Genomic DNA, 16,015 nt, shown 5'->3' on the forward strand with positions numbered 1-16,015 from the left:
CAAGCTACCACTTAGTGGTGAAGGTTAAAATCTATTACCTCATCAGATGTTGGATTGTATATTAAAAAAAAGTACATTTAAACTTGGAACTGTTCTCAGTAAACACAAGAATAATAGAGTCAATGTGAGCTTCAAACAGGGAAATAAAAAATGATAGAGGTGCAGTTGAGATACTGTCAAAATGTTTTAAAATGTTTGTTAAATGTCTAACAAAACTGGATATGACAGAGGCTGATATTCCTGTCACTCCTCCACTGAAATTGAATGTGTTCAAGCTTGAGGAATAGCCAAACTGGAGAAAGCTTTGGATATGTGTCAAGTGTAGCAGATAGAGTGGAACCTGAGGTAAGGAACACAATGATTTACTGCACAGATAATAAAGCAGACCATATTCTCACAGGATTCAATCAGACAGACGGTGGCAGTGAAAGCCATGACATGATGATGGGAAAGTTTAACAGACATTTAATCATCAAGAAAAATGTGATTTATGCAAGGGCGAAATTAAAGTAGCAACTGTCCTTCATTCACCATGAGCACATTGAGTTGCAGCATCATCTGTAAAGAGTCATAGGGAGCAATTTTCCTTGGGCTGATGACTCTTTCTTGTCTGCAAAATGAAGGCTCAGAGGTTGAAAAAGTACAACAGCTAGCTGATTTTTTTTTAACTCTTCTGCAACCAGCAGGCAAGAGAGTGCTTCTTTGGCATTGGTGGCTATATTTAAATGAACCAAGCCCAGATAAAGTTTGGGATTCCCATCATTCTTTTGGATGGGCAACACATTCACTCCAGTGGGTTTAGACCCATGGAAGTTAAAGACCTGTCTTGGAAAGTGCACAATTCAAGAGGAATAGTAATATATCTCAAAAATATAGCAAATGAAGTTGAATGCTCCCACACCAGGTAGAATCACCATCATTTTGGTGCCCATTTTTAACAAGTAAACATGTTTCTCAACAAGTAGGAGAAAGGATTCACAAGGGTGGCACGGTGGCTCAGTGGTTAGCACTGCTGCCTCAAAGAGCCAGGGACCCGGGTTTGATTCCCTCCTTGGGTGACTGCCTGTGTGGAGTTTGCACATTCTCCCCGTGTCTGCGTGGGTTTCCTCCAGGTGATACGGTTTCCTCCCACAATCCAAAGATGTGCGGGTCAGATGAATTGGCCATGCTAAATTGTCCATAGTGATAGGTGCATTAGTCATGGTAAATGTAGGCTAGGGGAATGGGTCTGGGTGGGTTACTCTTCGGAGGGTCGGTGTTGACTTGTTGGGCCAAAGGGCCTGTTTCCATATTGTAGAGAATCTAATCTAAAACTGAGAGATCACAACTGTTGGAAAACACTGAGGAGGCTGACAATTGACATAATAGAGATTTTTTTTTAAATAAGGAAGGGTTGGGTAGGGAAGGAGTAAAGTGCAACACCTATTTTAGTTAGTAAAATATCATTAGGGGCTTCTCTGCAGCACTAATAAATTTTGATACCAAGCCGCCGAAGGAGATAAATGTTCAAATTGCAGTCAAATAGAAAAGTGTTATGGAATTTCATAAAGTTGGAGAGAAAGATATTTAAGGATGGAACTCCAAAGCTGAAGGAAGGTATAATAATAGTGATTACAATTGAGCAGAAGCAACAGGCCTGGAGAAGTAAAGAAAAGGGACAGTGCAGTGGCTCAGTGGTTAGCACTGCTGCCCCACAACACCAGGGTCCCAGGTTTGATTCCAGCCTCGGGTGACTGTTTGTGTGGAGTTTGCACATTCTCCCTGTGTCTGCGTGGGTTTCCTCCCACAGTCCAAAAATGTGCAGGTCAGGTGAATTGGCCATGCTAAATTGCCCGTAGTGTTAGGTGCATTAGTCAGAGGGAAATGCGCCTGGATGGGTTACTCTTCGGAGGGTCGGCGTGGACTTGTTAGGCCAAAGGGCCTGTTTCCACATTGTAGGGAATCTCATTCAAAAACACGAATGAGAAGTTTAATATTATGATGTTGCTGAACTAAAAGCCAGTCTAAGTCAATGAGGAAAGGTGGGAATGGAACATAAAATAAATTCAGATATTTGCAGCAGAGAGTTGGGTGAACACAAACAAAGATTGTTTGTGAAAGATGGGAGGATAGCCAGAAGCATGCTGGAATCATCAATTTTAGCAGCGAAAAAGGCATAGTTTAAAAGTTCAAGCAATAGCTCAGCTCAGGCAGTCATGAAGTTGGGTGATATTGTGCACGTGGAAGTAAACAGTCTTGGTTATGAAGTGATAAGAAGTCAGAAGCTTGACTCAGACATTATGCCAACATTGCAAATGGTCTAGCTTCAGACTGTTGCCAATGGAAGGGTTTGCATAGATGATTAGTGTTTGCAGCTTATCAATTAAGGACATCTGCTTTTGTGTTCCAAATATTTAACTGCAAGCAATTTCTGCTCATTCATCACTGGATGTCAGGCAAGGAATGGCAGTGAAGGGGTTAACTGACATGGTGGCAAGGTGGAGTTGGATGTCCATGAAGTACTTTTGGAACCTAATGTTTCTTATTTAATGAGAAAATATTTCCAGTTGTGGGTTAGTTCAAAACTAGGAGACATTAATTTTAAAATAGCTACAATTCAATTCAATCTAAGCTCTTTTACTCAGAGTGGTGAGAATTTACAATTGACTACCATATGGAATAACTGAGCAAACATGAGAGAAAAAAGAGTAGGAGGAAATGTTGATGGAATTGGATGAAGTAAGGAGTGAGAATGTTTGTGTGCTGGATAGACTTCTTTCTGTGCTGCAAATATGCAATATAAGACTGTGCAATAAGTGAGTATACAAAGGCTGGGTATTATTCAAGCAAAAGTTTAAAATAAAATTGCAATGATTACAATGCCAATTTCAAATGCTGGTACAAATTGAGCAGTAAGCAGCCAGCCTGTTTGATAAATTGTCTGAAATCTGGCATTCTTGGGTTTGTTGTGGCGATAGTGAAATGAAAGCTTTGGCAACTTGCTGTTTTTTAGAAACACTCAGTTCTGCGCTTTTAAGTGCCTATTTAATTACATATAAATATATATTATTATTAAGCCTTTCTTTATGTTTAGGGGTCAACTTCTACAATTTAAGGGTTTGGAATACCTTGCTATAGGAAGCAGCATGAATGGTCGAGAAACATGCCCCCAGAATATAACAATGGGTATAACTGTTTCCTTTCCTTCCAGTCCATTTCCTAACACATAACTAGTGAAGTTCTTATTTCAGACTTCAGTAAAATAGATGACCTAATTTTCAGGTCATCTTTTCCCTTTTTGATCACTCGTTGGTTCGTCTGCTACAGGATTTGCATCCTTTGTGGCAAGATGGAGATTTTTCTTTTGGGCTGCCCATCAGAAACATGTCAAAGATCATGGCCACCAATCCTGCGAAATAGGTTAGGGTCGAGGTGCTCAAGGCTCAATATACCTTCCTTTCAATGATTATTTCCTACTTCCTTAAAAGAGGAATTGTGTTCTAACCCTTGGTTGATGTTTCTATGTGATACCATGGTTGCTTTAAATAGTATTTTCAAAGTGTGTTGTAATGGGCTCATTTGCTGTTAAATGATGTTTGTCCAGTACTTCTGGCAATTAGCAGTGAAATCTGGCACTGTACTTTCATGGTAAATTAGATGTGCTATTTATTCTAAATCATTCATAAACAATATGGAGCAGGTGGGCCAAATTTGACCTCACAGACATAATGGGTACCAATTTACTAAACAAGTCAATCATTCCTGAAACTGACTGATGTGTATATGCATACACATCTGAATCATGTTACAACCTATGACTCAGATAGAGGTTTCTTCATTAATATCAAATATGTGTTTACACTTGGTAATACCTCCATGTCCCCACAACAGTGTGTGCTTCTGGAATTCATAGGATGTAAAATGCCCACGATAATTGCAAATCAAGGAATGTAGTTGTATTTTATTTCCGTCGTTAGAATTATAGAATGAGAGTTTAAAACCATAATTACTGTAGAGAAAAAATTCTAGTATTGATCAGGACATCAAGAACTTGTAAAATGTCCAAGCAATGTGCTTTGCTACATGTTTACTGTTATGCAGAGCTGGGTGCAAGAAGTGAATCCTATGCCATGTGAGTTGAGATTCGAAGAGATGTCAGTAAGAGGAAAATAATTAAAGTTCAAGAAAACCAAAAAGCAGCCAGCATAACTTAAAAGACCAAGTGAAACCAGGAAAAGTCAGCATCAGTTAGGAGAGTGAGACAAGAACTTGAAGGCAATGAGCTGGCTGTTTGAAATTAGTTCTTATTCCACTACAGGGGAAGAGGCTAGCTGTTTGGTGACAATGCTTTAAGTAGTTAAAGTTTATTCTATTCCTAACGTTTAAAAATACTACAAGAGTTTTTAATTAAATATATGCAAAGGGAAAGAAAGCAAATAATTAAACATATTAATTATATGCTTACTTTTAAAAATGCATTAAGAAAAGCATGACTGATGACGTAGCATTGCTGCAGCTTGTGGCCCCTCCTGGTTACCAATGTGATACAAACCGTATATGTCTGTAAAAAGCGCTTACAGCACAAGTAGCATTGGCTCAGATGTTTTGAGATGGAAACTAAACTACAGAATTGTGCCACACCAGGGAGGGGATATGTTACCTAGATATTCTGCACAAGGAGCAAGTTATACGTCTTACTATTGGTTACTCTAATTTGGTCAGTGGTCAGGGAAAGGAGAGTATAACTCTGAGAGTGAGTCAGGTCAGGAGACATAAAAGGCAAGAGTGCAGAAGTCTTTCTGTCTGTTTAGATGAGGACGGGGACTGCCGGGAAGATGAACTAATTTGAAAATAAAATCAGACAAAGCCCTTGAGGAGTATAAAGGAAGCAAGAAATACATTAAACAAGGAATTAGAAGAGCTAAAGGATGCCAAGAAATGATACTGAAGGAGGCAAGGGAGGAGTCTGTATCCTCTTTAGCCGCAGGAGAGGTTGCAGAAGGCTGGAGAACAGCCAATGTTGCTCCTTTGTTGAAAAAAGGGCAACAAGGATAATCCAGGAAATTATAGGCCAGTGAGTCTTACATCAATGGGAGGATAATTGTTTGAGAAAATTCTTAAGTTTAGGATCTACTCATGTAAAGAATGGACTTATTAGAAATAGTTAGCATGGCTTTATGCTGGGAGGCCCTGTCTCAAATTTGATTGAGTTTTTTGAGGAAGTGACAAATGTGATTGATCAGGGTAGGACAGTAGTTAGTAACAAGGTCCTTATTTATAGGCAGGTTCAGAAGATTGAGTCACATGGGATCCATGGTGAGTCAGTAAGGTGGTTATAAAATTGGCTTGGTCATAGAACACAGAGGGTGGTTGTGGAGGGTAAGATTTTCTGACTGGAGGTCTGTGACCAGTGGTGTTCCACAAGGATAAGTGCTGACACCTCTGTTACTTACAATATTTATGGAGGTGGTCTGATTAGTACGTTTGCAGATGACACAGAAATTGGTGGAATTGTGGATCGTGAGGAATGTTGGAAAATTTTGAGGGGCATTATTAGGGTGGATAATGGGAGTCTTTTAACCAGGGTGGAAATATAAAATACTGAGGGGATGCATAAGTTTAAGGTCAGAGGGGGAAAGTTTGAAAGAGATGTGTGAGGCAAATCTTTTACACAGACGATAGGAGGTGTCGGGGTAGATAGTAGAAGCAATTGCAATAGCAACATTCAAGAAGCATTTAGACAGAAACATGAGTAGACAGGGAATAGAGGAATACAGGCCACATGCAGGCAGGTAGGACTGGTTTAGAATTGCATTCATGGTCAGCGCAGTCCTATGCTCTTCATTTCAACAAATTTGGTACAGGAAGCCATTCAAGTTAGGGGAATAAAATTGAATGTCGTTGTAGTAGAAGTTAGAATAATGAAGGGGACAGACAATGTTCTGTGCAACAAGAGCAACAATCCAGAAATCAATGTTGCCAGCCCTGTGACAAGATTTGGGATATGACTCAGGGCTGCATAGGAACTTGCAATAGGACAGAATGAAGTATAAGTATAAGGAAGTCTTGTTAAAACTATATAAGGCACTAGTTAGACTACATTAAGGAAGCTGGGCTATTTCTCTCGCATTTTCTCTGTTTGTTTGAGAATATTGTGAACACTTTTGTTCCCTTTAACTAAGGAAAGATATACTCACATTGTATTAATAATCCAGTGATAAGACCAGAAGGCCATCACCTCCCCGTGTTTGCTCCTGTTACTCAGGCTTACTACTTTTTTGAGCAACTTTATATGACGACTCTGACTTAACATAAATTCCGACAACTGGAACAACAGTGGTTGGGGTCTTGTTTGCCATGCTCTGCTCAGTGCATGGCATGCAAAGACATCTAAGAGCATAGGACCAAACGTAGACCATTCAGGACCTGTCTTGGATTCATATTCTTTAATACCTTCACCTAAAAAAAATCTAACAATCTCAGCTTTGCAATTTTCACTTGCTTTTTGAAAAAAATAAAACATAAATGAAGTCTGTTTAGCAATGCATAATGAAAGGTATAATGTGGTGTTAGCTCTTTCTTCCAAGCAACCATAGAGCTGATAGGTCAGGGCACACAGTTTTAACTAAACCAGGTCATTCTAACATTGATTTAGCAAAATGTGCAGCGTGATTTATCATTAAGTTGACATTGCTCAGATTCACCAATGCTCGAGTATAACTGCAGTTGGTGCAGAGCAAAGCTTAAATGTCAACACCTAAGAACCTTTTAAAGCTGTTTCGATTTTTCGAATGTTAGCACAGAGTGACTTTTCTGTCAACCCTCTGATAATAAATCCACTACCCTGTCAGTCATTTGATAACAGGTTCTGTTCTGCAGAAATAGTCAACACTAAAATTCAACACATTGGATTCTGGTGAATAGAGTGTGTAAGTGTGAATGCATAGCACTTTTCTTTCAGATCAGAGAATAACACTGATCTATTTGAATAACTCAGTCTTAAATGACAGACTCAATAACACTAGTTCCAACCAGAGACTTATAATATAATGGTATTAAATACAATTTAAATTATATTAATTTGAAAGTGGTTACACGTAATTGCTTTGACTCAGTCTCTGCTAAATTAGGTGATCTCATTTAGCTTAGTGATTTGAGCATCAGAAGCTGTAATTAGTCCCAGTAAGCCAGGGTTAGGGGAGCAGACAACAGCTAACTATCCAGTGACCTTCACTTCAAGGATGTACGACATTAGAATCAGATGTAGTATCCCCACCAATCATGACCACACATACTCCAATGAAGAATAAATATTTTCAGGAGAATGTCAAAAAAAAGAAAAAAATTAAGAATTTAGAGTTAGGGATTAGGATTACCGTTAGAAATTTAGTAACAATATACACAGCGTTTTAACTGAGTATGTCTATATTGCTGTATCATTTTGAAAAAAAAATTCTTCGGTAGAATGTGAAAAGTTTAAATAAGTTTTATTTTGCAAACTAAGTACAAATCAGGTCAATGGAAGAATTAGGTTTTTTTAATAACATCGAACAAAAGCAGAATCACTTACCTGTTTATAGTATCTCAGAGTAAAGCAGGGACAATTTGTCTCAAACTAGATATGACTTTTTGGACGTGCTGCTGTTTAAATATAAAACTAGAAAACAGGGTATTGCATAAGCAATTCAATGTTTGCTGTTCCAAAATTTTGTAATCACAAAGTTTATTTATCTCTGCTGTAAAGAAACCAAGGTTACAGTCTTGAAAAACCACAATGATAGAATATATTAACTAGACATCTGTTCTAATAAGTATATAGCAATTATTCAATTTAAGAACTATGAAGTTAAACATCTGTGCAATGTTAGGTTTGTAAATTAGATAGAGAATATCAATGGTGAGAATGAAATCACTTTAACCAGGATCACATGTATTTTTTCCAGCTGTAGTGTTGCAATGCTCTTCCATTTTGGAGGAGAACTCCAACCCTCACCAGTTTGACATTTGAATTTTAAATGCTAGATGACCTTGAGACATTTCTGGCAAAATGGTGAGAGTAATTTAAAATAGAAAAGAAAGGAATGTATTCCATTGAGAAAGAAAGACTTTGTGAGAAAGATGTATTGTGAGTGGTCAGAGGATTGGATAGATCATACAAACCAGAAAAGAATGATTAATTAAAACGGAGGGAGAAATTTGAATATGGGAACAGCTAGCTACATATAGAGAGCTGAATTTCTTTTTTTTAGAGACAAGAAAACTGCAGATGCTGGAATCCAAAGTAGACAGACAAGAGGCTGGAAGAACACAACAAGCCAGGCAGCATCAGGAGGCACCTGAAACATTGAATTCTCTTCCTCCTGATGCTGCTTGGCTTGTTGTGCTCTTCCAGCTTCCTGCCTGTCTATTTTTGTCATTTTTTAGCAAATCATCGTGTTTCAGAGTGGGTAGTCCACCATAGCCCATTGTCAACCTTTCTCTCACAATTGCATATTCTTCAGCTCATTAATTATACAATGACCTCTGCTGTGCCCAGTTCATGGAATCGTGTGGTATGAGCAGGGGGAACGTTTGCTGCTGCTAGGCACTTACACCGCTGGCACCATATGTAAACCCCAGTTCCACAGCATTTCAGGCACTGCAAGGCAGGAACTGCCCTTCACATTCTTGTCCTGTAATTCTGAAGGACAGAGCTCAGAAAGAAAGGTTAGGTCCTCACTTTGGTAACAGGGACCTGGAGGTGCTAGTGCATGAGGTGTTTGAATGAAGAATAATGCTTTTCTTGCTGATTGGCAAAGGACGCCCTGCTACCAGATGCAGTCAACAAGGCAGCAGCCAGGTCAATGCCAGCTTTATAAGGAAGAGGTGAAATATCTCTGCAGTGCACGAGGGTAGATGTCACCATTGTTGTCTCTGCTCATCATCAACATTGGCGGTCCTGTGAAGATGAGGATGACTCTTTTCCACCTCAGGGTGAGTCCATAGTGGCTGTTCAGACCAATGCTGCTACCACAGGCTCTGTTACACTTGGGGCAGGTGGTGGTCATGGGAAGGGGTGGGTGGGGTGTTGGTGTGGCAATGCACTCCTTTCGCCATTTATGCCTAGCTTCTGCCTTTTATTGATGGAAAGTCTCAAGGTGCTCGACGCTTTCCATGATGCTCCTCCTCCTCCTTGGACTGTCTTGGGCCAATGATTCCCAGGTGTCTGTGGGAATGCCACACTTTGCCAGTGAGACCTTGAGGGTATCACTGTAACACTTCCCCTGTCCACCCAGGGCTCGCCTGCAGTTTTGAAACTGGGAGTACGACATCTGCTTGGGGAGTCTCATGTCAGTCATGCAGACAACATGTTCAGCCCAAGGTGTTATTGCTACCTCACACCCACAGGGTCACTCAATCTAACTATGCCATTGCTCACACCTCTCACCAAGATTCATGCACTACACCTCTCACTATACCATGCTGTATGTGCTCTCGATAGCTCTCACCCACTTCATTGTTCCAAACTACTAACCTTCCCTGCCCTGTAGCTTTCCTACACATTTGTTGGGGGCACCTCACATCCCTCTCCTCCCTGTATCATCACAAATGTCTCATCTACCTACATGCTTATAGTCAATCCCTCCTTTTGTCTCACTGCAGGTAACAAATCTCTTACCTCAAAGAGAGAGGGCAGAGACTGGCAATGGGGTTACAGAAAATAGGCATGAGGAGAAAATGCTGGAATTTTCTGGAGAAGACAATGACTGGTCCTATAAGGACATGCAGTCCTTGATGAGTGAGCTTCATTGTGCTCTGCTCTCCCATTAATGCCAGCGCTAACTCATTCTGAACCTGAACAAGCTTTCAACATTTTTGCACAAGGGCATTAGTTATTAGGCTAGCACTGAAGGTCTTTACCTCCAGCTCCATCACTGCTGCTGAGGAGGAACCCTCAAGGATATGCCAGCAGGGCTCCCACTACATCCTGGGCCAGCTCAGAGACTAATATCTGGGATTAGACCTGGGAGCACAATCTAGTGAACACGTCATTGGCACATCTCTGCAACTGGTCATGAAAGAAATGTCCCAGGTCACTACTCTGAAGAATTTAATCTCATGGTTTCAGCCATCACTTAATCAAAATACAGAGAAAGGCTGAGCAACACGAGGTGCACTGTCCAATTAGATCATTGGATTGAAGGATAGAGCAGTCTCCCGACATTATCAGATCCAGCATGTGTGCAGCTGGCTGCCTCCGTGGTCAGGCTGGCTACAAGTCATGAACACTGAGAGGCAGCCACACTCAGTATCTGCAATATTATGTGTATAGATATCTACGTCTATGCTCTACCATTGGTGCTCAGCATTAGTGACAAAGTAAGAGAGTTCAGTGGGACCTGGAAATGCCCCTTCTTACCACAGGTGCCAGTAGAGAGAAGGAACAATACACAGGGCTCCCAGAAGTTACCTCTCGGGACACAGCAAAGGTGCCCAGACCTTCCCCCTCCCCCTGCCTGTAATCACAAAGCATGCAAAGGTTCAAACTGTGGACGGTGAGCCTGCACCTTGGCAGGTCACTCACAGAGTGTCTTGGCCTCTAGCCTTGGGGTCACCGTGCCAAAACCCCAAGGTAAATAGGTTTCACAGTGGGCAGGCCCCCTCCACCCCAACACTGGATGTTGGAAAGGCATTTGAATGTATTCAATGATCTCACTTCCACCATCTTCTGAGGCAGAGAGTGCCAAAGTTGCACAATCATCCAAGAGAAAAAAAATGCCTCATCTCTGTCATAAAAGGTGACTCCTAATTTTAAAATATTGCACCTAGTTATAGACTGACCCAGAAGTGTAAATATTCTTTCCACATCCACCTTGTCAAGGATTCAGGATTTCATACACTTCAATCAGGCCACCCACGCTTATCTAAACTCCAGCAAAAACATACCCAACCAATCCACATCAGACAACTGACTCATTCCAGCTATCATCCAAATCAACATACACTGAAATGCTTCAATGCATTTACGTCCTTCTTTAAATCAGGAGGCCAAAACTGTACATGCATTTGAGATGTTGTCTCACCAATACTTTGTGCAACTAAAGCACAGCATCCTTACTTTTATGCTCATGTCCTCTCATAATAATGAATGGCATCCCATGAGCCTTTGTGATTATGTGCTGTATCTGCAGACTACCTTTTAGTGACTCAAGCAAAAGAAAATCCTTCAGCATCTACAATTACTTTCATTTAAATAATACTGTAGGAATACATTGAAGTAATATTCTTCCTGCCAAGGTGAGCAACTTCACATTTTCCCATATTCTAGCCCATCTGCCAGATTTCTGCCCGCTCTATCAACCTTTCTATATCTATCTGCCATTTCCTTCTGTCTTCTTCACAACATATGTTCCTGTTAATCGTGATGTCACATGTGAATATAGCTACCAAATCTTTGTTTCCCTCATCAAAGAGATTGATTTAAATTATAAAACATTAAAGACATTGAAAACGTGAAGCTAACTGGCCTATTATGCGTTGTTTTCTGTCTCCCTTCCTTCTTGAATAAAGAGATTATACTGCTCTGATCTAATGGAACCTTTCCTGAATTGAGGGAATTTTGGAAAATTGACACCAAAATATCTACTACCTCATTATCAACCCCTTTTAAGAAGTGAGGATGAAATTCATCTGGACCTGGCAACTTGTCAGCCTTCACTCCATCGGATTCCGTAATACCTCTTCCACCATGATTGCAATTTAGTTAAGTTCCTCTCTCCCTTCTACCTCCTAATTCATACCTATTGTTGGCATGTTTTTTGTAACCTCTACAGTCACCACATCTCTGTGTGGCCTGAGGAACTTGGAAGGATGCACAAATGAGTGATTTCTACAGTATCTATGCATCTTGGCATTTCCTAGAATATCTGGTTGCACACCTACAAGTTCTGGCATTGATGGTGACAGAAAAGCTGAACTTGTCAGAATGGAAACCTTTTTCAATGATGAATTCTGAAGGGTGGTCTCAAAGTAATATAGGTCCAGTCTATTGTGCCCTGCACCTGAAAGAGGCTAGCAATGGTGCAGAATCCACTGCCTGATCTTCTTGTTTCTCCTTGCCACATGGGTAGGATATAAACTTGTGTAATCTGGAGAAAATGGCAACAGTGACATCCCGTATTTATTCATTGACTGAAGATTGGGAGCTGCCATTAATTTGTCTCCTGTTACGTTTTTGAACAAGCCACTGGTATAAAATTTCAAGACCAATATGATCTTGAAGGGCAAGGGGAAAAGTTGGGCATCCCTTCTATCTAAGCACCTGCAGATGACACAGTTTGGCAATGATGGCGCAGCACATCTTTACTCTGTGCCTTCATTGTGTTTCTGAGAGCTGTAGAAAATGTCAGTGAAGCCAACAAATTCTGGGAATTCTGCTGCTCCTTCCTGAGGGCTCTTCAGCTGCCTCTTCTCCATCAGGAGCATGTGTTACAGTCAGTGGATGGTGCTGTTTTTGCTGAGCTCATTATAATTGATGTCTTCCTTGATGCCATTGCCTGATTTTCAACAATATCACAAGGAATCTGTCAAACATGGGCTCTGTATCAGAGTGAATAATCTGTGGGGACTGTTGGAAGTGAACAGCATATCAGTGAGGGTAGTTATGGGGGTCTTGTGGTACAATGGTAGTCTCTCCAGCTATGGGCCTGGAGGCCTAGCTTCAAGTCCCATCTGCTCTGAAGGAGCATTATAACAGATTGACCATATCTTTGAATATCTACAGCAAATGTGACAGCACAAAAATGTTTTCTTTCACCTGAAATGAATGATGATTGACCATCCTTTATGTTACATTTGGTTTGCTATCCCTGTGTTCGCAATGATATTTCAGAAACCCCCTCCCCCCATTTCTGTTCAGCCGATTTATTTCACAGTTAGTGTTCTCATTTTTTCCAAAGCTCATGACTTTGCCAACTGACCCGCCCTTGTTGACCATGCACTATCCTCGTGGTGAGGCCAGAGTGATTGTGACTCTTGAAAACCATCTTCTTCCCCAACATTCCTCAGTGATGGCCTTGAGCTCACACTCACCCCATCTCAAATAAGTATGCTGATTTGGAAAATGTAGGGGGTGATGGTTTCTGGTACCAAGACTGGCTCTAGTGTAATGAAGGGCATGTCAGATTCCAAGTGATTGATTGTGGTAGGATATTGTCTAGTCAGAGGCACAGACAGACATTTCTGCAGCCAACAACAAGACATTAGAACGTTGTATTGCCTCCCAGGTGCCAGGGTCAAGCATATCTTGGAAAGGGTGCAAAATATTCTCCAAGGGGAGAGGGACCAGCTGGAGGTTGTTGTACACATTGGAACTAATGAACTAGGAAGAGAAAAGGACAAGGTTCTGAGGTGGAATGTAGAAAATTAGACAGGAATTTAAAAGGTAGTTTCTCAACATTAGTAATATTTGAATTACTTCTGGTGCCATGAGCTAGGGACAGTAGGAATAGAACGATAGAGCAGATAACTGTGTGGCTGAGCAGCTGGTGCAAGGGAGAAGGATTCACATTTTTGGATCATTGGAATCTCTTCTGGGGTAGCAGTGACCTGCACAAGAAGGCTGGATTGCACCTGAAATGGAAGGGGCCTAATATACTGACAGGGAGATTTACTAGAACTACTCAGGAGGATGAAGTGAGGACTGCAGATATTGGAGATCAGAATTGAAGAGTGTGGTGCTGAAACAGATGGTCAGGCAGCATCTGAGGAGCAGGAGAATCGCCATTTTGGCATAAGCTCTTCACTCAGGAGAATTTAAACTCATAAGGGGATGGAGCATGAGAACCAGGGAGATAGTGAGAAAAGATTGTGCAGTTGGGAAAAGAAGCAAGCCAAACAGTCAGGTCAGGCAGGAACAAAGCAGAGAACAAGTTAGGACTGATAAATTAACTCCATTTATTTCAATGCAAAAGGCCTAACAGGTAAGGTAGATGAACTCAGGGCATGGTTGGGAACGTGGGACTCGGATATTATAGTGATTACAGAGAAGTAGCTCAGGAATGGACAGGACAGGCAGCTTAATATTAAGGCTGTACCTCAGGAGGCTATTCCTGGGAGTATGTCCAGGGAGGTTATTTGAGTGGAATTGACAAATTAGAAAGGGATGATTACTTTTTTGGGATTGTACTATAGACCCCCCCCAGTAGTCAGCGGGAAATTGAGATGCAAGTTTGTAAGGAGATCTCAGTTATCTGTAAGAATAATATGGTGATTATGGCAAGGGATTTTAGTTTTCCAGACATAGACTGGGACAGTGTTAAGGGCTTGGATGGAGAGGAATTTATTAAGTAAGTACATGAAAACTTTCTGATTCAGTATGTTGTGAGATTGTGTTCAAATAATGACTGAAATCAGTGAGTAGCGAAATGAAACTCTTTATTCAGCAACTGCAGGTAGCACAAATTTGAGGCCGCAATAAAATACTGAAATACAGTTCTTACAATAGCGTCTTTTTACAGAGGAGCCTTGATTATCTGAAGGACAAGGGCGGAGAGTATTTTGTTTGGTAACATAGTTTAGCCAAGCATGGGAACCTTGCGATCTTGCCAGATAATCTCAGATGATCGAATGCCGGAGAATTGAGGTTTCTCTGCTTGCAGTTCTTGCATATATTAAAATTGCATCACTATGGTGTTACATTGTTTATTTCTATGGTACACAAAGGCTTGAGGGGCTTTTGTCGTGGGAGACAGGAGATGGGTTCAACATCTGTTAAATGGTGGCTGTACATCTGATGGGATTAAGAGTCTCTGTCCGGCCTTCGTGCATAATTAAGTGGTGTCTTTTAAGTTAGTAAATGTTAGTTAAAAAACACTAAGCCCATATGCTCTAAAAAAGTTAGAATTTGTACCTCCACTTAATAAAAGAATAAAGGATATTAAACTGAGTTATTCAGCTAGGTTGTGAGTTTTGTTTACTATTTGCAGATGTGAGTTTCATTCATTCATGCAATTTCACATTAGCACTATTTAGATAGTTTCTTAAAGGGAGTGTGGTCCAGTTAAATGGTATTTAACAAGTACAAAGTAATTCGGGGAACTGGTTAGTTTTTCAGGTACAGACGGTTGGTAAGGGCTGATTAATATTATAATCTTTCCTGGAGATATGATGGTGGGAATGGTATTGTTCTGGATGCGTTACATTTACTCAGAGGTAAATAGGCCTAAACACTGCTTGTAGGAAGGGCTGATAAGGTGTGAAAATGCAGTACTGGGTTTGAAAGGGTCGTTTTGTTTCAGAAGGGTTGTTTTAATTTGGTCTATCTTATGATAGTAAAATATACTACAGAACTGCGGTTCTATGAATGAATGAATTAAACCATGTCATAGTCGAAAGTTATGAACAAATGAAACAGGAATGCAGTGTTCACTTGTGAGTGGGTTAGTAAAGGAGCTATGAATGCATAAACATAAAGTGCTTGTGGGTGGGAATTATAAAGTGTTTGTGAGTGGGTTAGTGAAGGGATCTAGAACACAATATATCACAGTCCCCCATTCTGACTTTACTGAGACCTTTCGAAAAGAATTGCACAATTTGTATCCTAGCTCAAAGATAGCACTTGGATCTCTTATATGTTGGAGGGTCTTGTAGGGGCATGTCTTGCAATTGGGGATAGTACATACTTTTAACATTTTATTGACAACCGCACTTTACAAAAAAGAAAATATGCACAGTTTGAATAACAATAACAAAATTATGGTGGTCAGTCAGTCTCTGGTCCCATTGTATTCGGGGATGCCTGTTTGATGTGGGAGGCGTGAATCCAGGACCTTGACAGCTGACTGGGTGATCAACAGTACCTGGTCTGGTCCTTCCCACTTCCTGCCTAAGGGCTCCTTGTGGATTTTTTTCACAAGCACCCACTTGCCTGGTACGGTGTCATGACGTCCTTCTGGCAGATCTTTCCAGACAGCTGATACCTGTGAGTCTGCAGAATTTATAGCATTGGTTAGTACCTGACAGTAAGACAATAGGGTGTCACTCATAAGATGAGAGT

The 16,015-nt window shown here is 40.7% G+C and overlaps 1 protein-coding gene across 2 annotated transcripts in view; it reads right to left on the reverse strand.

Annotated features, from left to right (window-relative positions):
- The window catches only part of LOC122545131 (gap junction Cx32.2 protein-like), a 22,986-nt gene extending 15,360 nt beyond the window's left edge, over positions 1 to 7,626 (reverse strand). The window contains exon 1 of one of the 2 annotated variants that reach the window (XM_043684291.1): positions 7,550 to 7,626. The gene's annotated coding sequence lies outside the window, so the exon portion shown is untranslated. The remainder of the gene's footprint in view (positions 1 to 7,549) is intronic. The other variant, XM_043684285.1, reaches the window with a different exon arrangement.
- Between the last annotated feature and the right edge of the window lie 8,389 nt (positions 7,627 to 16,015).

This window comes from Chiloscyllium plagiosum, chromosome 3 (genome assembly GCF_004010195.1).
Source record: "Chiloscyllium plagiosum isolate BGI_BamShark_2017 chromosome 3, ASM401019v2, whole genome shotgun sequence".
NCBI classification, from domain to species: domain Eukaryota; kingdom Metazoa; phylum Chordata; class Chondrichthyes; order Orectolobiformes; family Hemiscylliidae; genus Chiloscyllium; species Chiloscyllium plagiosum.